The sequence below is a fragment of the Chelonus insularis genome, unplaced genomic scaffold, assembly GCF_013357705.1.
Source record: "Chelonus insularis isolate UGA/USDA-ARS -01 unplaced genomic scaffold, ASM1335770v1 contig_31_pilon, whole genome shotgun sequence".
Taxonomy (NCBI): Eukaryota; Metazoa; Arthropoda; class Insecta; order Hymenoptera; family Braconidae; genus Chelonus; species Chelonus insularis.
In genome coordinates this window covers 82,902-107,170 of record NW_023276490.1, presented here as the reverse complement: position 1 = coordinate 107,170, position 24,269 = coordinate 82,902, and the positions used below count along the sequence as shown (strand labels likewise).

Here is a 24,269-nt window from a genome sequence, read left to right as displayed (position 1 = left end):
GTCAATTGGATGTTATACATTAATACATTCCTCATTTTTTTTTTATTGTTACATTTATTAACGTGAACATAATAATGATATTATAATAATATTGCATTTATTTAAATAATATTTAAAAATTTCTGACATAATACATATATATAAAACTACCAATATACAAATCATACGTTGTGGCTACAATATTATTATAATATTATAATCACATAAACTTTTTATAACAATTAAAAAAAAATTATTTTCAATGATTTATATGACTTCATTTAATTAGAATTATATTTTTTCCATTATCATTTAATGCATTTTAAATTTGAATTGAATTTTTTTGTCCTAACAAATTTTTTCTACTTGGGGATTCGAACCTACAACTACTCGCACGCATATGACTTGAGCCTATGCTTTAACCCGCTTAGCTATTTTAATACTTCTTTTGTAAACAAAAATATTCGAATATGAAAAGAAAGAACAACGATTTAATTAATTTATCGGCACACAGCTTTTACTTTACGACGAGTGATGTCCACTTTCTAATATTCAGAAATTTATACGCCAAAAAAAAAAATTCTTGGAACTAAATATGAGACAAAAAAAATTCTTTTACTGTAAAGTTTCATTTCAATCCACAAAAATGATAAACCCCAGAATTTTCTACTGTTATTTGTAAAGGTTTTCTAACTTCATCATAATATCGAGAATCCTTCAAAGACGATTACAATTTATAACATTTGAAGTGAAATAAACATTGTCATTTTTACTCACTAACGAAAGCGTGACGAGCTTTACTATTTTTCTCTGTGTAGATTTCGGCAAGATATGACAACAATGTGTTGAATTCCACCTTCAAAGGACCTTAACTTTGCTCACGACAAAATTATTTTAATTAATTAGTTTTTTGTATCCATTACGTAAACTGCTATAATTTCTATCATAAGTAATTTAAAGGGTATAATATTTTCTGAACGTTATAGCAAATAATGTATTACGTTAATTGAATATATTCTTGAACAATTTTATAAATTAATCAACAGTTTTTGTAAAAATTTATTTTTAATCAAGTCAATTTTAATAGAATTTATCGTAAACCTAAAGTCTCGAAATGAGACATTATTTTTAAATTTGTTCGATTCTATGCGGAGAGAATTTTTGTATTAACTGTAAGAAAAAAATGCACGTTTCGAAATTTAGAAGTAAAAATATTTTTGTTCAGCAGTGAATTTTGGGTTGTCGTAAGTAATTTTTGAGTTATTTTAATTAATCATTTTACTTAGATACCTTTGAAGAATCAAGCTTACTTACAAAAATTCAAAATTTACTATCTTAACTCACTATCATTTAATAAAGAAATTCTCCCTGTGTACGATCACCCATATAAATGAAGGATTTTAGCTTTTTTTCAAGTTTACTTGAATTCTAACAATATTGCTATTACTGCTTTCTCCGTGTAGGTTCAAATAACAATACAGTTTTTGTTTTACTCATGTAATAATCATTTTCAGATATTCGTTTATTTACTACATACTTACATAAAAGCATTAAATTATATTTATAGTTGTAGTGGACGTATAGAAATCGTAATAGACGTTATAGAAATTTCGATTAGAAAACTATATATCAATGACAAATGAGGACAATTATAAATATAATTTGTTGGTCAGTATAACGGTAAAAGGAAACTTGCCCAACATACTTGATAATAAGTCCACTGTAGCGTGGGCTTTATTTTAGATGTAACAATATTTTCGTTGTTATGATTCTTAAAATGATGAAGATAAATTAAAAATAATTAAATTAAAAATTGTTTATTTTCGAAAAAATATTAGATCTATATTATGTCGTTATAGAATAACTAATCCCTGGTTGAACATTCCAATAAAATCCTATAAAAAAAACTTTATAAGAATCTATAAGCAGGTTTCGTATCGTTCTCTATCGGAACTCATGAGAAATTATTAAAAATATTTTAATCGCTTTGTATAAGAATCTATAAGCACGTTTTGTACGGTTTTTTATCGGAATTTATTTTCTTAACACGAAAAAAATTAGTTTAAACAAAAGGGAGTTTTAATCCGCTCTGGACTTTGTATTTTAAAACAGGAATAGAATAATTGTCATTTGTAAAGATATGACAGTTAAAATGCAACTTAGAAATTATATTTTTATCCCAATGTCATATGATAGGATTTTATTTATTTATTTATTTTTTTTTTACTTTATTTCAAGTCGCTGTTGAACAGCTGCGGTTATAAGCGACTACAGTTACTACATTTCAGATTACATTTTCAGTGCACGCGTTACATTTCCACATAGCTTGTTTTGATTAATTGTCTGTTTATATGTATACACTTTTTTTTTTTCTAAAGTTTGTCGAACACTTTGATGTCCTTGAAGAACTGAAGGATAGATTTTTGGCCTGTCTGAGAATTAAAACTATCTTTGATATTTGGATTAAGTTGGTTGTTATCTCTCTGCATTTGAAGGTGTGGACATTCCATAAGCATGTGGGCTATACTGCATTGGTTATTGCATCCCGGACACTTGTTTGGAAGGCCCTTGGTAATGTAGTGGATGTGAGTGAAGTTTGAGTGGCCGATTCTTATTCTGCTAAGACAGGATTCTTCTTTCCTACTGAGCGTTGCTTTTGGGGGGTGCATCAAGGTGGATTCTCGAATTCTGTGGAGCTTTGTCTGCAATTTGGACCATTCTTCATTCCATTTTTTCTTAATTTTATTTAATAGCCACTTTTTTAGATCACTGATGGGCGTGGGGGCATTTTCATACGTCAACGATTGCAGGCTATTCTTGGCGGCGGTATCCGCGTGCTCGTTGCCCTTTATTCCTTGGTGAGCTGGGGTCCAGCACAGTGCTACTGTTACGTTGTTATTCTTAAGATTGACTAATTGGTTTTGAATTAAGTTAATCATTGGGTTGTCATTGTATTTATTGGTTATTGCAGTTAGACAGGACTTAGAGTCTGAGAATATTATAAATTTATTATTGATTGGTGAGAATTCCTGGACTATATCTAGTGCCTTCATAATAGCGTATGCTTCGCAACTGTATATGTTGTATTGCTCTGGGAGTTTGTTGGATATACAGAGGTTGTCCTCTGTGGAGATGGCATATCCTGCTTGGTCGTCTTTAACGGACCCATCAGTGTATAGTGCTGTGTAATTTTGGTATCTATTCTTTGATTCTAGGAATAGCTCACGAAAAATTTTTGCCGAGGTTGTTTCTCTGTCGTGTTCAGTCAGGGAAAGGTTGACGTTTGTTACTGGGAAGGTCCATGGTGGTAGAGGTGGAACCTTACGTTGATATGTGCCAAAGATGTAGGATTTTATTTTCTTTAAAGGAAGAACATTAGAAAAATTCTTTTACAAAATCAATGAATTTTTATCGGTAAATAATTTCTTCAGCATATCAACTATTTTTATGAGAAACAATCAAACCGTTCGTCGTAAGATCCTATGAGAATTTATGAGTAAGTGACACCGTTTGATTCTCCATCTGATTCTATATGATGGTATTAGAATAAATGTCATCAGATGGAGTAAGAACTTATTGATAAATAATTTTTATTATTAATGTATCAACTTTTTTATAAAAAACTATGGGACCATAACTCACAAGACCCTCTTCAACAAGTGAAATCATGAATCTACAGAATTCAGAACTTCCCTATTGACACAATTGAAAAGGATTATAATGATTCTAAAAAAAAGTTAGCGATTTTATAGAAAATAAAGAGTTTCTATAGGGAATGAAAGTAGAGATTTGTATAAGAAATTGATCGATTCAATAAGATAATCTGACTTAAAACATTAATCTTTATTTCTAAATGCCGCAAAAGAATTTAGCATTATTTAATAGGTTGAACTCTGCCAACACCCAATAGTAAATACCTACTGAAAAGCAAAATCCTAATAGAGAATATCATGATAAGAAAATATTCTCTAAGTCACATTTTCATGCTTGATGAATTTATAAACGGTCTCATAAGATTTGAGAATGAAATGAAAGACCACATTGTCCCATATATTCTTATAGAGACTTATAAACCGCTTCTTGTTCATTCTCGTAGGACTGAATCGTGAAATAGAAATACATTATTTCCCTATTTGTTCTTATAGTGTCTCATAAGATACTTTTTAATGATTTTAATTGACATTGACGATAAATCAAAAAATATTATTTTCCTATTCGTTCTCATTAGGACGTATATAGGGTTGTCCTATCCATTCTCGTATCATAGTTTCAAATTTTTGTACCATCTGTAAATTCTGGTTCATACTTATAATTTTTTATAAGAACCGCGCTCCCTTCCGATAGAACTTATTAAGTCTCATAAAATGTTTATGGGTTTCAATAGTATTTTGACAGATTCTATTGGATTATTTTACCAGGGATATAACATATTATATTTTCACAATATAACAGCATTCGGTAGGTAAAAATTATGACAAAAAAGAAACTATACATCCATGCAAATTAAATTAGATATGTACAGATGTATCATTATTATAGTATTCTACATAAATTACGCAGAACTTTAAAAATTTAATTTGCACAGTGCAGATGTAGTTAAGATATCATTAGAGGAATTTCGAAATAACTTCTTTCACTTAATTATTTAATGCAGATCACCACACTGCGAATCCAAGATAATTTACATACGTGGGAAATTCATTTATTCAATGCGCGCTCCGTAAATAACGCTATTAAAAAATCATAGAGGAGATGGTAGAATAATGAGTCACTTTTTGTTTTTGTTCAATTACATTTTACTCTGTTAAATACCCGTATGGAAAAATTTCTACTCCAAATGTTCCCCAGTGCTAAAATAAAAAAATAATCACATTTTTTTGGAAGTTTGCCGAGTATTTTAGCCATTTTGAGGGTGAAATGAATTTTTTAAACGTTTTTTATGGATATGCATATTTACCTTAGATTCTCAAGTTTCTTAAACCTGCTTAAAAACGGTTATTAGACCGTCCCCGTTCGTGAGTTATAGGGGCTTAAAATCAAGGGGATTATGATTTTTAATTTGTATCCAGTTTTACCCAATCCATTGATAGAATAGAAAGAAAAAATTAAAAAAAAAAAAATTTGGTTCCCCAAACGTTCCCCATAGTCCCACGAGGGAGACGACGGGGAATGAAATTTTTTATACGGGTAATCATCAATTGTCATTTCTCATAGTTTCTGTTTGTTGCTTACAACTTATTTTTCAATATGTTTATGAGTTAGCTGATGGAAGATGCACGGTGCTCGCATAATAAACAAATGGACCATAATCCCACCTTCTTCTTTACTGTATGTGAATGCAAAAAATATCCACGAAATTACTATAGTCTATTTATCGCATTATACATTATCTGTATGAATTTCAAACATGTGCGACGGTATGTCAGATTTTTAATAAACTAATTGACTACGTATGTATTGCAGATTATAACTAAAAAGCATATTTCTATTCTCAACAATTACTTGAAAACAAAAAAAATGCATAATCAAAAAAACAAGCGTGGTCTATGCTCAATTTCCGTCTTCGAAAGAAATATGAAAAAATTTAGACAATTCCTCACAACTGTTTCACCAGAAGGACAAGTTAGGCCTCGAACGGATTACTCCGAGCCACCGGTAATGTGATGTTGTTTAATTATTTTAAACATATGCTAATTGCAGCAATTTATGTTGATGAGGAGCATCCAGTAATGAATTGTTTATTACGTCCTTTTGCAGATGAACTACGAAAACTATATAAAAGGAATCACATAGACATCTTCTGAAGGAATAAAAATATCAAAATTTGTAGTTACTATATGCAGTGTAGATTCGCCAGCTCGAGCAGTAGTTACGTGTACAACCCAATTCAATGGTGAATACGGATGTCTACATTGCTATGCTAGAGGCAACAGTTTGGCCTAGAGTTCAAGGTTATTCACCATTAATGGCCATACCGTCATTTAAAATGTGTGAAGGTGTCACAGTAAAATCGATGCATGCAGTTTATTTAGGCGTTGCTAGACAACACATAGAATTACTTTTGATGTCAACTAACACTCTATATTATATTGGTAATCCCAGTAGTCTACAAATGATTGTTCGCTGTTTAAAATCAATAAAACCTCCTTCTCAACGATCGCGAGAGCCAAGATCCAAGGATTAAGAAAATTCAGAATGGCGAAATTGGTTAGAATACGCACCAGTATGTTTAAAAAATGTACTCCTAAGTAGATACATTAAACATCTTTACAAATTATCTAAAGCAATACATTATTTTAATTCTGATTTAATATCACGCAATAAATTTAATCGCGCTGAAACGTTATTGGAAACATATGTGCACGACTTTGAACGATACTTCGGTCAGGACAACATGAGTTTTAATGTACATTTTTTAACTCATTTATCAAAAACGGTGAAAGATTGGGGTCCTATTTAGTATCACTCAGCTTTTGTATTCAAAGCCTGGAATAACAAAATAATTAAATTTGTTACCAGTTCTAATGGACAGGGAAATCAAATACGAACACGTTTTCTGATGGAAAAATTTATAATATTCACTATAAATTATGAACGTTAAACTTGATTTAAATAATTCGAACACAAGAAATAGAATTATAGGAATTAGAAAATCAAATCTACGACCACCACCACAACAAAAGCGTAGAGCATAAAGAGAATTAGACGATCCAAATCTACAATTAAAATGTTTTAAAAAATTGACATTGAATGGATCAGAGTTTCGGGGTCGTGAATTACGGAATTTAAAGTTTTGTAATTCTATTATTTGGACTGTAAACGATATATTTGGAGAAATACGAAACATAGTAAAATTCAATCACAATAGTAACTTGATTAGTGGTTTCTCGTTAAAATATTGCGAAATAATGGATATGAATTCAATACTCAATGCATACATCGAGTATCTAGAATTGATGAATTTAGTTTTATACCTGAAAGTTCTTTTATAAAACCGGCATTTTTAATATCATCTCAACGACTCATATGTGCAATAAAACTTCAAACCAGCAGGGAAGCTGATTGAAATCAAAGCACTTCTATCTATTCATCATATTCATAGATCTCCGAAAAAATTGTAAATAATAGAATTAGTAATGTAAATAGATATTATCGACGAATATAGTTAGTATAAAAACATATATGTGCATTTATTTCGATATATTTTAAAAATCAACCTCATTTTTAAAAAAACCCCATGATCATTCCCGAAAAATTAATCAATGTAAAAATCTGAATGCACTCCTCAAACGTTCCTAAAAAATAGTTTTTATTCTTGAGACTTTTCACAGCAACTAAAGAGGAAACATGAAATTTTGATAAATCAAGCGGAGAAATGTAGTTCTGCTGATAGAAAATAGTTGATAGGTAATAGAAAACATTCATTGGTGATTTAAAAAAAAAATTATAATCTACAAAACACTAGTTCTTTTCTATCCTATTCACTACCCACTTATATAAATGAAGATAAAATAAACTCTATGTTAAAAACTGTGAAATATTCAGCCTGCTGAAATATAGCAATCGAGTATAAAAAATATAAAATCATATTACCCAGAAAAAAACCAGAAATTTATTAACGTTTTGAAAATGATCACAATGATTGGAGACCATTATGGACAAAACATAGTTGTGGAAAAAATAATAAACGCATTAGTCACGTCATTTTGCCAACATTTAAAGTATTCTACCTCAAAGAGGGAACCGCTAATAAATGTTTTTTGATTGTTGATAACAGTCACATATTGTTGTAAACATCAAAAAATTTTAGAAGCCTTTATGAAGTTGCTTGTTACTAACTTCTGTCAACATGTAAAAGCTAGCCGGTTCAGTATTTAATAAGTTGTTCAAAGTTGTTTATTTAAACTATAACTCCATTATTTTGGTAGGTAGAACCTGATTGTCCTTCTACCTGGCGCCCGGATTTATTATAAATTTTATTAACATTAATTTGGTTTTATTACCGTTATATAAAATATAGCAATCTAATAAAAAATTAATTTCTCATCAACGATAGACACTGTGTCGAGGTACAACAGTTGACGCAGATTGTGAACCACTCCCTGTCGATCGTTACAAATTATGTAATTTTCAGGAAGATAATAACTCGTATACTTTTCTAAAAATTTAAATCTTTCATGTTCTGTACTTGAATAGTGACAAGGATAACATCATCTGAGTCTTGTGATGATAGATTTGTTATTACTGACTGTACTGTCTTTTTAGATGTCAGAAGATCATTATACATCTTCAAAACGACAAAAATTATTTCGGACTGTAAACAGGGATGAATGTCGTTACTCGGGACGGCAACTAAAAATATATGAATATTATTTTGTGAAATTTCATCTAAAGATAAAGTTGTATTTTTTGTTGGGGAATCTAATTATTCATTAGAGCTTCCAATCATTAATTCGCTGTCAACATTTGTTTAATTAATATTGCTACTAACATTGCAATATGTATGACACTTATTTAAGTGTTTTCTAAACGAATTTAATGCACTATAAAACCTACAAAAAGTATCATTGATACATTGGTATAATGAATTTTCTATCAACAAATGATCATGTTGTAAATGTAAAATTCAATGATTCGTTTTTTTGAAAGTTAAAGAACATTTAAAACACTTCATTTTAAATATACAATTAAAAGGTTCCAAGTTCATTTATAATGTTAAAAAACAATGTAATAGAGAAGATAAGTTTTATAATAGACAACATTTAATAAATATCAGTGCTCTGCAGTGGTCTGGGTGCGACCCGAGAGGTCCACACGACCAACTTCCCAATGGAAAGAATAAAAAAAAACCATGTTTTGTTGTTATAATGATAATTATTATTATTAATTACGCGTTGGAAAAATTTAAATATATTGCATAAATCCTTCTTTTTAATTATTTATAACAAATTTATTATTTACAACAAATGCAATTGTTATAAACGAAGCGAGTATGTTTTTATTCATTTGACATGGTTGAATACTTTATTTCAGTAAAAAAAAAATTATGCGTTAAAAGTACTCATATATATAGCATGGATCCATATTTTTATTGTTTATAACAATTTAAAACTTTTTATTTAAATATTGCCATGATCAATAATCATTTGTTAGTGACAATGTTCAATTGTTATGGACAATTCCATATTATTAACAATTATTATTGACTATTGTAGCGTCTTTAGTGCTGTTTCCTCAATCCTGACATGAGTTTAAAATTCTTTCATTGCTGATTTTGTTTTTCAAAACTTTTTTTTTCGATGAAATATTGTCACCATATTTTCATACAAGTATTCTAATAATTTAATATTCATATTTTTTGAGAGATTTCGAAATTTTGTCTAAAAAATGGTATAATTTATAAATTGCAAAATTCAAGTAATTTCCTTTTTTTCCAGTTTTTTGATTCTGCCAAAAAAATGGCTCTACCGATTTTCCTGAAAACTTTTTCAGTTCTAAGTTACGTAATTACGCGTCGAATGCAATTGGTGTTACGTCGATATCATTTTTTGTTCTCGAGATAATCGAGGCGAAAAATAATTTCGAACGTACGTACGCACATATGCACATACGCATATACGTACATACACACACACAGACGTCCACTGGAAAACGGTCGTATTGGATTCGCGGGACCTTAAAACGTGGAGATATGTCGAAATTAACGATTCGCAAAATCGGACCCATTACTATAACTTCCCACTGGGAAGTTAAAAATGATAAAAGAGCAGCATCACGCTGGCTTTCTAAAGTAAGGTTTGTAATAAGAGTATTCACAGAAGTAAAAACGTGATCACTTACACTCATTCTATACACATATTTTTCTATAAAAGTCCACGCATGAACACAACCAGTTCGATATGAAGCATCAAGTGCAAAAATGCTTTTAAAGAATGCGTCGATTGCTTCTTTAGGATACAAAGTTCGTATGTTATTTTAATTATTTCGATATATGAACTCATCAAGTTGTCGAGGTTTCCTATAAACATTGGAAAAGGCTGATTCGTGAATTTGTTTGATTGTATTATCTTCATTCGATTCTCCTGAGCTGTTGATAATTCTTCCAACTTCTGTACAGTAAGAAATGATTCAAATCTACATGCATACATATATCTAGAGTAGCGGTAGATACTCGGCGCCAAGTGCACATTCACCTTTTCCCTCTCTCTCTCTTTCTCACTAGCGCGCTCTTTCCCCCATGAGCGCCGAGGCTACCGACTACTCTATACACGAAAAATTTTGTGTGACGTCATCAACGCATCTTTATATGCAAATATCTTTATAATTGCTACATATTATGATTTCATATTTAATAGGTAGTTATCTTATATCATGAGCTTTCAATTAAACGTTAAACGAGAATTTTTTATTAATTATTAACGGAGTTATAAATAAGCCACGCCCCTAACAGCGATATTTCTGCTATTCAAGATTTTTTCGCTCGCTGTTTCACTCTACTTAATCGAGCGCTCTATCATGTGTTCTCTCTTACTGAATGTGTCTTTTGTCACTTTCTTTCACATTGGGCTCCCTACAGTGCCCTCTTTCTTGCGTTACGTATTGTTATCACTCTCTTTCACGTTAACCTCGTAATATTTCCTTCTCTCTTGCCTAACCAAGAGACATCTATGTTCTGAATAATGAAAAATGTTTCCCGCGTGTTGTACCGCACAAAACAGGCATCTAGGAATGCCTGTAAAAACTGGCGCCAAGTCCACATTCAAGTAAAATTAGTATAAATGGAAAAAAGGTAAGATCAAAAAAACATGTGAAATCAAGTAAAACGCCAAGTTAGCTGCGTCTTTTTTCATAATTTTTTCGAACTAGCAATGTACTATTGACTTATAAAATTTCAGTTAATTTTGAAGTACAAAAAAAAAAAAATCTTCAATACCAAAAAACTATGGAACTTGGCCCAATTTTTTAAATTCTTTCAACAGTTCCATATATTATAGTTCATACATAAGAACATTTGAAACTGAATTGGGCAGACTTTAAAGACAAAATTGGGCCAAGTTCCATAGTTTTTTGGTATTGAAGATTTTTTTTTTTTTGTACTTCAAAATTAACTGAAATTTTATAAGTCAATAGTACATTGCTAGTTCGAAAAAATTATGAAAAAAGACGCAGCTAACTTGGCGTTTTACTTGATTTCACATGTTTTTTTGATCTTACCTTTTTTCCATTTATACTAATTTTACTTGAATGTGGACTTGGCGCCAGTTTTTACAGGCATTCCTAGATGCCTGTTTTGTGCGGATTTCACTTCTTTTTGAAGTGAAAACTTCTTTAGGCGCGTTGGAGCAATTTTTAGTAGGGGACCAACTTGTAAGTTCACATCACCAAATCATCCGTGTTACTGACATAGTAACGTTGATATAATATCTATAGCTATGAAGTTGAAGCGTTCCTCTTGAATAACAGTAGAAGTATATATATACATATATATATGTATATATACATGCAAGCGGACGTTTGGTAACATTTTGTGCGACCAAAGTGGAAGTTTGGTGACGAATTGGAATTTTGGTGACTGTCACCAAACTTCCCTACAACGATTATGGAAGTTTGGTGACAGTCATTAAACTTCCAAAATAATTTTGAAATCTATAAAAAAAAGAAAAGTAACAGAAAAATACGATAAATGTCGGATATACGGTTAAGAACCATATAATATAATAAGTTCTGTTCTTCAAGAATCTAAAAGGAGCAGAATAACTGAGGAAATATCAAAATTTGTTACAAAAAATAGATTTATCACAATTAGTTTTTTAATTTTTTACCTAATAACAGATATTGAAGATTAAAACGTGAACGTTATATATAATAACATCCATGTATACATTTACCATAGTATACTTGTAACAAAGTTATGTACCATTAATGTTCCATTTATGTAGCATAAGTTATGTATTACAAATAAGCATATACATAAACATATAAGCAACATCACTAAGTTATGTAACAAAATATTATATCCAATGCAAAATAATTCATGTATCGCAGTGTCTATGTAACATATGTAACGTAAGTTACATTACACTGATGTTATTTCATTTTATTGATGCTATGTTACACTGAGGAAACGGCTGCGACATAACATAAACATAACATAAGAGTCACTGTTGTGACGTTTTTTTCAAAGTAACATTGTTTGGTCACGAGGACATAATATAGCCGTCACAATTGTGACGTTATACTACAATCACAATGCCATGTAACTGATACGTAACATAGAAGTAACAATTAGGTACATATCATAAAACTCAAATTTGATATAATTGTTATGTCACCTGTAAGTCAAAAAAGTTACGTAACTTGTTACTTCCTTGTTATATCACATTTACATTCTGTGTTCACTGGGTAACTCCTCCAGTTACAGGAGCACTCTTACTGATGATGAAAGGAAATGATCGTAAAACTCAATTTCTGTTCTTTTACAACAAATGGTATGTTACGAACAAAAGAAGTATGTTTATATCCATTTTACACAGTGGATAACATTGTTTCAGTAAAAGAAAAAATTTCCCGTTGAAAGATCTCAAATATATTGAATAAATCCTGTTTTCAATTGTTTATAACGAATTTAATTGTTATAAACAATTCACATTAACAAAAAGTAGCATATAACTTTCCGAACAACCCCCTCTACATATCTGTTAAATTTGGTCGCAATCGAATTAACCGTTTTGGAGATTACCCCGAACAGACAGATAGACACCAGAAATTCATATAGTAGTATATATACGTGCAAGTGGAAGTTTGGTAACATTTCGTGCGATCAAAGTGGAATTTTGGAGACAGTCACCAAACTTCCAAAAAAATTTTCTTCTTCCAAATTAATTTTTTCTTTCGATAAGGTTACTAGAAACAACGCGCGCTCTCCGAGCGCGCTGTCTCAAGACAACAACGTTAAAAATTATTTAATTTTTATTTATTTCGAAAATTTGAAAATTTATAACAATTTTAGGTAGTTCCTATGCTACATAGGTGTATTTTCTGCTCTTTTATTACTCTGCCAAGCCAGTTTTTTATTTTTCTGAAATAGAAAAAAGTTCAACAAAATAATGTCTTATGAAAATAGTGAAAAATATGATATTGCAATAAGACATTATTTGAAGCCAACCACAAAATTTATATCAATTTTAGGTAGTTCCTATGCTACAAAGGTGTATTTTCTGCTCTTTTATTACTTTGCCAAGCCAGTTTTTTATTATTCTGAAATAGAAAAAAGTTCAATAAAATAATGTCTTATGAAAATAGTGAAAAATATGATATTTCAATAAGACATTATTTGAAGCCAACCACAAAATTTATATCAATTTTAGGTAGTTCCTATGCTACATAGGTGTATTTTCTGCTCTTTCATTACTTTGCCAAGCCAGTTTTTTATTATTCTGAAATAGAAAAAAGTTCAATAAAATAATGTCTTATGAAAATAGTGAAAAATATGATATTTCAATAAGACATTATTTAAAGCCAACCACAAAATTTATAACAATTTTAGGTAGTTTCTATGCTACATAGGTGTATTTTCTGCTCTGCTATTACTTTGCCAAGCCAGTTTTTTATTATTCTGAAATAGAAAAAAGTTCAATAAAATAATGTCTTATGAAAATAGTGAAAAATATGATATTGCAATAAGACATTATTTGAAGCCAACCACAAAATTTATATCAATTTTAGGTAGTTCCTATGCTACATAGGTGTATTTTCTGCTCTTTCATTACTTTGCCAAGCCAGTTTTTTATTATTCTGAAATAGAAAAAAGTTCAATAAAATAATGTCTTATGAAAATAGTGAAAAATATGATATTTCAATAAGACATTATTTGAAGCCAACCACAAAATTTATATCAATTTTAGGTAGTTCCTATGCTACATAGGTGTATTTTCTGCTCTTTTATTACTCTGCCAAGCCAGTTTTTTATTTTTCTGAAATAGAAAAAAGTTCAATAAAATAATGTCTTATGAAAATAGTGAAAAATATGATATTTCAATAAGACATTATTTAAAGCCAACCACAAAATTTATAACAATTTTAGGTAGTTCCTATGCTACATAGGTGTATTTTCTGCTCTTTCATTACTTTGCCAAGCCAGTTTTTTATTATTCTGAAATAGAAAAAAGTTCAATAAAATAATGTCTTATGAAAATAGTGAAAAATATGATATTTCAATAAGACATTATTTAAAGCCAACCACAAAATTTATAACAATTTTGGATATTTATTATAATTGTTTTTTCTTTCAATCATCTAGAACATCATTTTATCCATGATTCCAAATGAAATCTATTAAAATCGATATGCAACATGCGGGAAACACTTTTTACTTTTTTTAATCATATTCTTTTGTTGTTATTATTCGACAAACACTTATTCTTCATTGATCATTTAAAACTTTTCTTTACCAATAATTCCTAAAAAAGTTTATTTAAATCGATATACAACACGCGGGAAACATTTTTCATTATTCAGAACATAGATGTCTCTTGGTTAGGCAAGAGAGAAGGAAATATCACGAGGTTAACGTGAAAGAGAGTGATAACAATACGTAACGCAAGAAAGAGGGCACTGTAGGGAGCCCAATGTGAAAGAAAGTGACGAAAGACACATTCAGTAAGAGAGAACACATGATAGAGCGCTCGATTGAGTAGAGTGAAACAGCGAGCGAAAAAATCTTGAATAGCAGAAATATCGCTGTTAGGGGCGTGGCTTATTTATAACTCCGTTAATAATTAATAAAAAATTCTCGTTTAACGTTTAATTGGAAGCTCATGATATAAGATAACTACCTATTAAATATGAAATCATAATATGTAGCAATTATAAAGATATTTGCATATAAAGATGCGTTGATGACGTCACACAAAATTTTTCGTGTATAGAGTAGTCGGTAGCCTCGGCGCTCATGGGGGAAAGAGCGCGCTAGTGAGAAAGAGAGAGAGAGGGAAAAGGTGAATGTGCACTTGGCGCCGAGTATCTACCGCTACTCTAGATATCGATTTAAATAAACTTTCTTAGGAATTATTGGTAAAGAAAAGTTTTAAATGATCAATGAAAAATAAGTGTTTGTCGAATAATAACAACAAAAGAATATGATTAAAAAAAAGTAAAAAGTGTTTCCCGCGTGTTGCATATCGATTTTAATAGATTTCATTTGGAATCATGAATAAAATGATGTTCTAGATGATTGAAAGAAAAAACAATTATAATAAATATCCAAAATTGTTATAAATTTTGTGGTTGGCTTTAAATAATGTCTTATTGAAATATCATATTTTTCACTATTTTTATGAGACATGATTTTGTTGAACTTTTTTCTATTTCAGAAAAATAAAAAACTGGCTTGGCAGAGTAATAAAAGAGCAGAAAATACACCTATGTAGCATAGGAACTACCTAAAATTGTTATAAATTTTTAAATTTTCGAAATAAATAAAAATTAAATAATTTTTAACGTTGTTGTCTTGAGACAGCGCGCTCGGAGAGCGCGCGTTGTTTCTAGTAACCTTATTGAAAAAAAAAAATTAATTTGGAAGAAGAAAATTTTTTTGGAAGTTTGGTGACTGTCTCCAAAATTCCACTTTGATCGCACGAAATGTTACCAAACTTCCACTTGCACGTATATATACTACTATATGAATTTCTGGTGTCTATCTGTCTGTTCGGGGTAATCTCCAAAACCGTTAATTCGATTGCGACCAAATTTAACAGATATGTAGAGGGGGTTGTTCGGAAAGTTATATGCTACTTTTTGTTAATGTGAATTGTTTATAACAATTAAATTTGTTATAAAACAGGATTTATTCAATATATTTGAGATCTTTCAACGGGAAATTTTTTCTTTTACTAAAACAATGTTATCCACTGTGTAAAATGGATATAAACATACTTCTTTTGTTCGTAACATACTATTTGTTGTAAAAGAACAGAAATTGAGTTTTACGATCATTTCCTTTTATCATCAGTAAGAGTGCTCCTGTAACTGGAGGAGTTACCCAGTGAACACAGAATGTAAATGTGATATAACAAGGAAGTAACAAGTTACGTAACTTTTTTGACTTATAGGTGACATAACAATTATATCAAATTTGAGTTTTATGATATGTACCTAATTGTTACTTCTATGTTACGTATCAGTTACATGGCATTGTGATTGTAGTATAACGTCACAATTGTGACGGCTATATTATGTCCTCGTGACCAAACAATGTTACTTTGAAAAAAACGTCACAACAGTGACTCTTATGTTATGTTTATGTTATGTCGCAGCCGTTTCCTCAGTGTAACATAGCATCAATAAAATGAAATAACATCAGTGTAATGTAACTTACGTTACATATGTTATATAGACACTGCGATACATTAATTATTTTGCATTGGATATAATATTTTGTTACATAACTTAGTGATGTTGCTTATATGTTTATGTATATGCTTATTTGTAATACATAACTTATGCTACATAAATGGAACATTAATGGTACATAACTTTGTTACAAGTATACTATGGTAAATGTATACATGGATGTTATTATATATAACGTTCACGTTTTAATCTTCAATATCCGTTATTAGGTAAAAAATTAAAAAACTAATTGTGATAAATCTATTTTTTGTAACAAATTTTGATATTTCCTCAGTTATTCTGCTCCTTTTAGATTCTTGAAGAACAGAACTCATTATATTATATGGTTCTTAACCGTATATCCGACATTTATCGTATTTTTCTGTTACTTTTCTTTTTTTTATAGATTTCAAAATTATTTTGGAAGTTTGATGACTGTCACCAAACTTCCATAATCGTTGTAGGGAAGTTTGGTGACAGTCACCAAAATTCCAATTCGTCACCAAACTTCCACTTTGGTCGCACAAAATGTTACCAAACGTCCGCTTGCATGTATATATATATATATATATATATATATATATATATATATATGTACGTTATCTGGACATTTATGTGACACCATGTTTTTGATAGCTTATAAGGTGTGTCTTGATCTTCTTACAAGGTCCTCCAGAGGATATAGAGATACTCCTAATAGTTTGCAGGATATTTGCGTTTTTTTACCATTTGTACATTTGTGTGACTTATATATATAAGTCACATAAATGAATAATTCGTGCCAATTTTATATATAATTCTAAAAAATAGGAAAAAATGGCTTCATATCGTTTTGAGTATGATAATACCAAGAGAATATATATGAAAAAAAAAATGTTTTTTCATTATACTGATAATAGATGTGCTGTGACCAACTTTCGTTAAAGTTGTCATATAACCGATTTTTTTGCATTTTTTTTTTCCTTTGAAATATTATACCAAAATGAATTTGTACCAAAAAAACTATTTGTCTTATGATATTTATAGACTAGTAGCAAAAAAGTCAGGCTACAACGAAAAAGTATTTACGATTGAATCCCACAATCACCACTCAACTTTCATAATTATGATACGCACTACTTTTTTATAGATACATAGATCGCTGAACAAGATGCTGTTCTTTTTAAGAGACGGAGAACAATTTTTTTTTTTTCATAAAAATCAATCCCTGAATATTTGTTCTCAAAGTACTGGTAGACTAGGGGTAAGTGAGTCAGACTACGCTGCTAGAGATCATACGTTCCAATCTTACCGTGATGTTTTCTACCATTGTTTTTTTTTTGTCTTCACTAATTAACGCGAAAAATAATTTGATCTTGATACACAAATTGATGAAAAAAATAATGTTCTTCTTTAAGAGATGTAATATAATTTTTTTTCCTTATAAAAATCAACAGTCTGAATTTTTTTTATGGTGTTACAAAAATGTACAATTCATCAAAACTTTTGTACATCATTTACTTTATAAAATAAACGACGACCACAATGATACTATGCTATCATATTGTTGCAAATAGTTTCTTTTCTCTCGAGATGATATGTCATAATTTATGTTAAATACAGCAGATATAGTGTATCTGTAATTGTTTAATGAATTTTCAATATACATAAAGAATAATATTTGTTCTCAATGTACTGGTAGACTAAGGGTAAGTGAGTCAGACTACGCTGCTAGAGATCATACGTTCAAATCTTACCGTGATGTTTTCTACCGTGTTTTCACTAATTAACGCGAAAAATAATTTGATCTTGATACACAAATTGATGAAAAAAATAATGTTCTTCTTTAAGAGATGTAATATAATTTTTTTTCCTTATGAAAATCAACAGTCTGAATTTTTTTTATGGTGTTACAAAAATGTACAATTCATCAAAACTTTTGTACATCATTTACTTCATAAAATAAACGACGACCACAATGATACTATGCTATCATATTGTTGCAAATAGTTTCTTTTCTCTCGAGATGATATGTCATAATTTATGTTAAATACAGCAGATATAGTGTATCTGTAATTGTTTAATGAATTTTCAATATACATATAGAATAATATTTGTTCTCAAAGTACTGGTAGACTAGGGGTAAGTGAGTCAGACTACGCTGCTAGAGATCATACGTTCAAATCTTACCGTGATGTTTTCTACCGTTTTTTTTTGTTTTCACTAATTATCGCAAAAATAATTTGATCTTAATACAAAAATTTATGAAAAAATAATGTTCTTCTTTAAGAGATGTAATATTATTTTTTTTCCTTATAAAAATCAACAGTCTGAATTTTTTTTATGGTGTTACAAAAATGTACAATTCATCAAAACTTTTGTACATCATTTACTTTATAAAATAAACGACGACCACAATGATACTATGCTATCATATTGTTGCAAATAGTTTCTTTTTTCTTGAGATGGTATGTCATAATTTATGTTAAATACAGCAGATATAGTGTACCTGTAATTGTTTAATGAATTTTCAATATACATAAAGAATAATATTTGTTCTCAAAGTACTGGTAGACTAGGGGTAAGTGAGTCAGACTACGCTGCTAGAGATCATACGTTCAAATCTTACCGTGATGTTTTCTACCGTTTTTTTTTGTTTTCACTAATTATCGCAAAAATAATTTGATCTTAATACAAAAATTTATGAAAAAATAATGTTCTTCTTTAAGAGATGTAATATAATTTTTTTTCCTTATGAAAATCAACAGTCTGAATTTTTTTTATGGTGTTACAAAAATGTACAATTCATCAAAACTTTTGTACATCATTTACTTTATAAAATAAACGACGACCACAATGATACTATGCTATCATATTGTTGCAAATAGTTTCTTTTCTCTTGAGATGATATATCATAATTTATGTTAAATACAGCAGATATAGTGTATCTGTAATTGTTTAATGAATTTTCAATATACATAAAGAATAATATTTGTTCTCAAAGTACTGGTAGACTAAGGGTAAGTGAGTCAGACTACGCTGCTAGAGATCATACGTTCAAATCTCACCGTGATGTTTTCTACCATTGTTTTTTTTTGTCTTCACTAATTAACGCGAAAAATCATTTGATCTTGATACACAAATTGATGAAAAAAATAATGTTCTTCTTTAAGAGATGTAATATAATTTTTTTTCCTTATAAAAATCAACAGTCTGAATTTTTTTTATGGTGTTACAAAAATGTACAATTCATCAAAACTTTTGTACATCATTTACTTTATAAAATAAACGACGACCACAATGATACTATGCTATCATATTGTTGCAAATAGTTTCTTTTCTCTTGAGATGATATATCATAATTTATGTTAAATACAGCAGATATAGTGTATCTGTAATTGTTTAATGAATTTTCAATATACATATAGAATAATATTTGTTCTCAAAGTACTGGTAGACTAGGGGTAAGTGAGTCAGACTACGCTGCTAGAGATCATACGTTCAAATCTCACCGTGATGTTTTCTACCATTGTTTTTTTTTTGTCTTCACTAATTAACGCGAAAAATAATCTGATCTTAATACACAAATTGATGAAAAAAATAATGTTCTTCTTTAAGAGATGTAATATAATTTTTTTTCCTTATAAAAATCAACAGTCTGAATTTTTTTTATGGTGTTACAAAAATGTACAATTCATCAAAACTTTTGTACATCATTTACTATATGAAATAAACGACGACCACAATGATACTATGCTATCATATTGTTGCAAATAGTTTCTTTTCTCTTGAGATGATATATCATAATTTATGTTAAATACAGCAGATATAGTGTATCTGTAATTGTTTAATGAATTTTCAATATACATAAAGAATAATATTTGTTCTCAAAGTACTGGTAGACTAAGGGTAAGTGAGTCAGACTACGCTGCTAGAGATCATACGTTCAAATCTCACCGTGATGTTTTCTACCTGTTTTCACTAATTAACGCGAAAAATCATTTGATCTTGATACACAAATTGATGAAAAAAATAATGTTCTTCTTTAAGAGATGTAATATAATTTTTTTTCCTTATAAAAATCAACAGTCTGAATTTTTTTTATGGTGTTACAAAAATGTACAATTCATCAAAACTTTTGTACATCATTTACTATATGAAATAAACGACGACCACAATGATACTTTGCTATCATATTGTTGCAAATAGTTTCTTTTCTCTTGAGATGATATATCATAATTTATGTTAAATACAGCAGATATAGTGTATCTGTAATTGTTTAATGAATTTTCAATATACATATAGAATAATATTTGTTCTCAAAGTACTGGTAGACTAGGGGTAAGTGAGTCAGACTACGCTGCTAGAGATCATACGTTCAAATCTCACCGTGATGTTTTCTACCGTTGTTTTTTTTTGTTTTCACTAATTAACGCGAAAAATCATTTGATCTTGATACACAAATTGATGAAAAAAATAATGTTCTTCTTTAAGAGATGTAACATAATTTTTTTTCCTTATAAAAATCAACAGTCTGAATTTTTTTTAATGGTGTTACAAAAATGTACAATTCATCAAAACTTTTGTACATCATTTACTTTATAAAATAAACGACGACCACAATGATACTATGCTATCATATTGTTGCAAATAGTTTCTTTTCTCTTGAGATGATATATCATAATTTATGTTAAATACAGCAGATATAGTGTATCTGTAATTGTTTAATGAATTTTCAATATACATAAAGAATAATATTTGTTCTCAAAGTACTGGTAGACTAAGGGTAAGTGAGTCAGACTACGCTGCTAGAGATCATACGTTCAAATCTCACCGTGATGTTTTCTACCTGTTTTCACTAATTAACGCGAAAAATCATTTGATCTTGATACACAAATTGATGAAAAAAATAATGTTCTTCTTTAAGAGATGTAATATAATTTTTTTCCTTATAAAAATCAACAGTCTGAATTTTTTTTAATGGTGTTACAAAAATGTACAATTCATCAAAACTTTTGTACATCATTTACTTTATAAAATAAACGACGACCACAATGATACTTTGCTATCATATTGTTGCAAATAGTTTCTTTTCTCTTGAGATGATATATCATAATTTATGTTAAATACAGCAGATATAGTGTATCTGTAATTGTTTAATGAATTTTCAATATACATATAGAATAATATTTGTTCTCAAAGTACTGGTAGACTAGGGGTAAGTGAGTCAGACTACGCTGCTAGAGATCATACGTTCAAATCTCACCGTGATGTTTTCTACCATTGTTTTTTTTTTGTCTTCACTAATTAACGCGAAAAATAATCTGATCTTAATACACAAATTGATGAAAAAAATAATGTTCTTCTTTAAGAGATGTAATATAATTTTTTTCCTTATAAAAATCAACAGTCTGAATTTTTTTTATGGTGTTACAAAAATGTACAATTCATCAAAACTTTTGTACATCATTTACTATATGAAATAAACGACGACCACAATGATACTATGCTATCATATTGTTGCAAATAGTTTCTTTTCTCTTGAGATGATATATCATAATTTATGTTAAATACAGCAGATATAGTGTATCTGTAATTGTTTAATGAATTTTCAATATACATAAAGAATAATATTTGTTCTCAAAGTACTGGTAGACTAAGGGTAAGTGAGTCAGACTACGCTGCTAGAGATCATACGTTCAAATCTCACCGTGATGTTTTCTACCTGTTTTCACTAATTAACGCGAAAAATCATTTGATCTTGATACACAAATTGATGAAAAAAATAATGTTCTTCTTTAAGAGATGTAATATAATTTTTTTTCCTTATAAAAATCAACAGTCTGAATTTTTTTTTATGGTGTTACAAAAATGTACAATTCATCAAAACTTTTGTACATCATTTACTATATGAAATAAACGACGACCACAATGATACTTTGCTATCATATTGTTGCAAATAGTTTCTTTTCTCTTGAGATGATATATCATAATTTATGTTAAATACAGCAGATATAGTGTATCTGTAATTGTTTAATGAATTTTCAATATACATATAGAATAATATTTGTTCTCAAAGTACTGGTAGACTAGGGGTAAGTGAGTCAGACTACGCTGCTAGAGATCATACGTTCAAATCTCACCGTGATGTTTTCTACCGTTGTTTTTTTTTGTTTTCACTAATTAACGCGAAAAATCATTTGATCTTGATACACAAATTGATGAAAAAAATAATGTTCTTCTTTAAGAGATGTAACATAATTTTTTTTCCTTATAAAAATCAACAGTCTGAATTTTTTTTAATGGTGTTACAAAAATGTACAATTCATCAAAACTTTTGTACATCATTTACTTTATAAAATAAACGACGACCACAATGATACTATGCTATCATATTGTTGCAAATAGTTTCTTTTCTCTTGAGATGATATGTCATAATTTATGTTAAATACAGCAGATATAGTGTATCTGTAATTGTTTAATGAATTTTCAATATACATAAAGAATAATATTTGTTCTCAAAGTACTGGTAGACTAAGGGTAAGTGAGTCAGACTACGCTGCTAGAGATCATACGTTCAAATCTCACCGTGATGTTTTCTACCTTTTTTTTTGTTTTCACTAATTAACGCGAAAAATCATTTGATCTTGATACACAAATTGATGAAAAAAATAATGTTCTTCTTTAAGAGATGTAATATAATTTTTTTTCCTTATAAAAATCAACAGTCTGAATTTTTTTTATGGTGTTACAAAAATGTACAATTCATCAAAACTTTTGTACATCATTTACTTTATGAAATAAACGACGACCACAATGATACTATGCTATCATATTGTTGCAAATAGTTTCTTTTTTCTTGAGATGGTATGTCATAATTTATGTAAAATACAGCACATATAGTGTATTTGTAATTGTTTAATAAATTTTCAATATACATAAAGAATAATATTTGTTCTCAAAGTACTGGTAGACTAGGGGTAAGTGAGTCAGACTACGCTGCTAGAGATCATACGTTCAAATCTCACCGTGATGTTTTCTACCGTTGTTTTTTTTTTTGTCTTCACTAATTAACGCAAAAAAAAATTTGATCTTAATACAAAAATTTATGAAAAAATAATGTTCTTCTTTATGAGATGTAACATAATTTTTTTTCCTTATAAAAATCAACAGTCTGAATTTTTTTTATGGTGTTACAAAAATGTACAATTCATCAAAACTTTTGTACATCATTTACTATATGAAATAAACGACGACCACAATGATACTATGCTATCATATTGTTGCAAATAGTTTCTTTTTTCTTGAGATGGTATGTCATAATTTATGTTAAATACAGCAGATATAGTGTACCTGTAATTGTTTAATGAATTTTCAATATACATAAAGAATAATATTTGTTCTCAAAGTACTGGTAGACTAGGGGTAAGTGAGTCAGACTACGCTGCTAGAGATCATACGTTCAAATCTTACCGTGATGTTTTCTACCGTTTTTTTTTGTTTTCACTAATTATCGCAAAAATAATTTGATCTTGATAGAAAAATTTATCAAAAAAATAATGTTTTTCTTTAAGAGATGTAACATAATTTTTTTTCCTTATAAAAACTACAGTTCGAATTTTTTTTATGGTGTTACAAAAATGTACAATTCATCAAAACTTTTGTACATCATTTACTTTATAAAATAAACGACGACCACAATGATACTATGCCATCATATTGTTGCGAATGGTTTCTTTCTATGAGAAAAAAATTTCATAATTTTTTTATTATACAAAAAAATTAGGACGTAAATTGTATGATTAATGTTGATCCAAAATGTTACAAAACAATTATAGTTTATTTAAGGCAACATAGAAAATTTCTGTAGATGATTGATATTTCGGATGCTTTTATATAACATTTAACTATGTTGAATTACT

General features: G+C 29.1%; 1 protein-coding gene across 4 annotated transcripts in view; it reads left to right on the top strand.

Annotated features, from left to right (window-relative positions):
* Positions 1-24,269, top strand: part of Pex1 (peroxin 1) — a 103,326-nt gene that overhangs the window by 65,106 nt on the left and 13,951 nt on the right. The gene's annotated exons all lie outside the window — the stretch shown is intronic.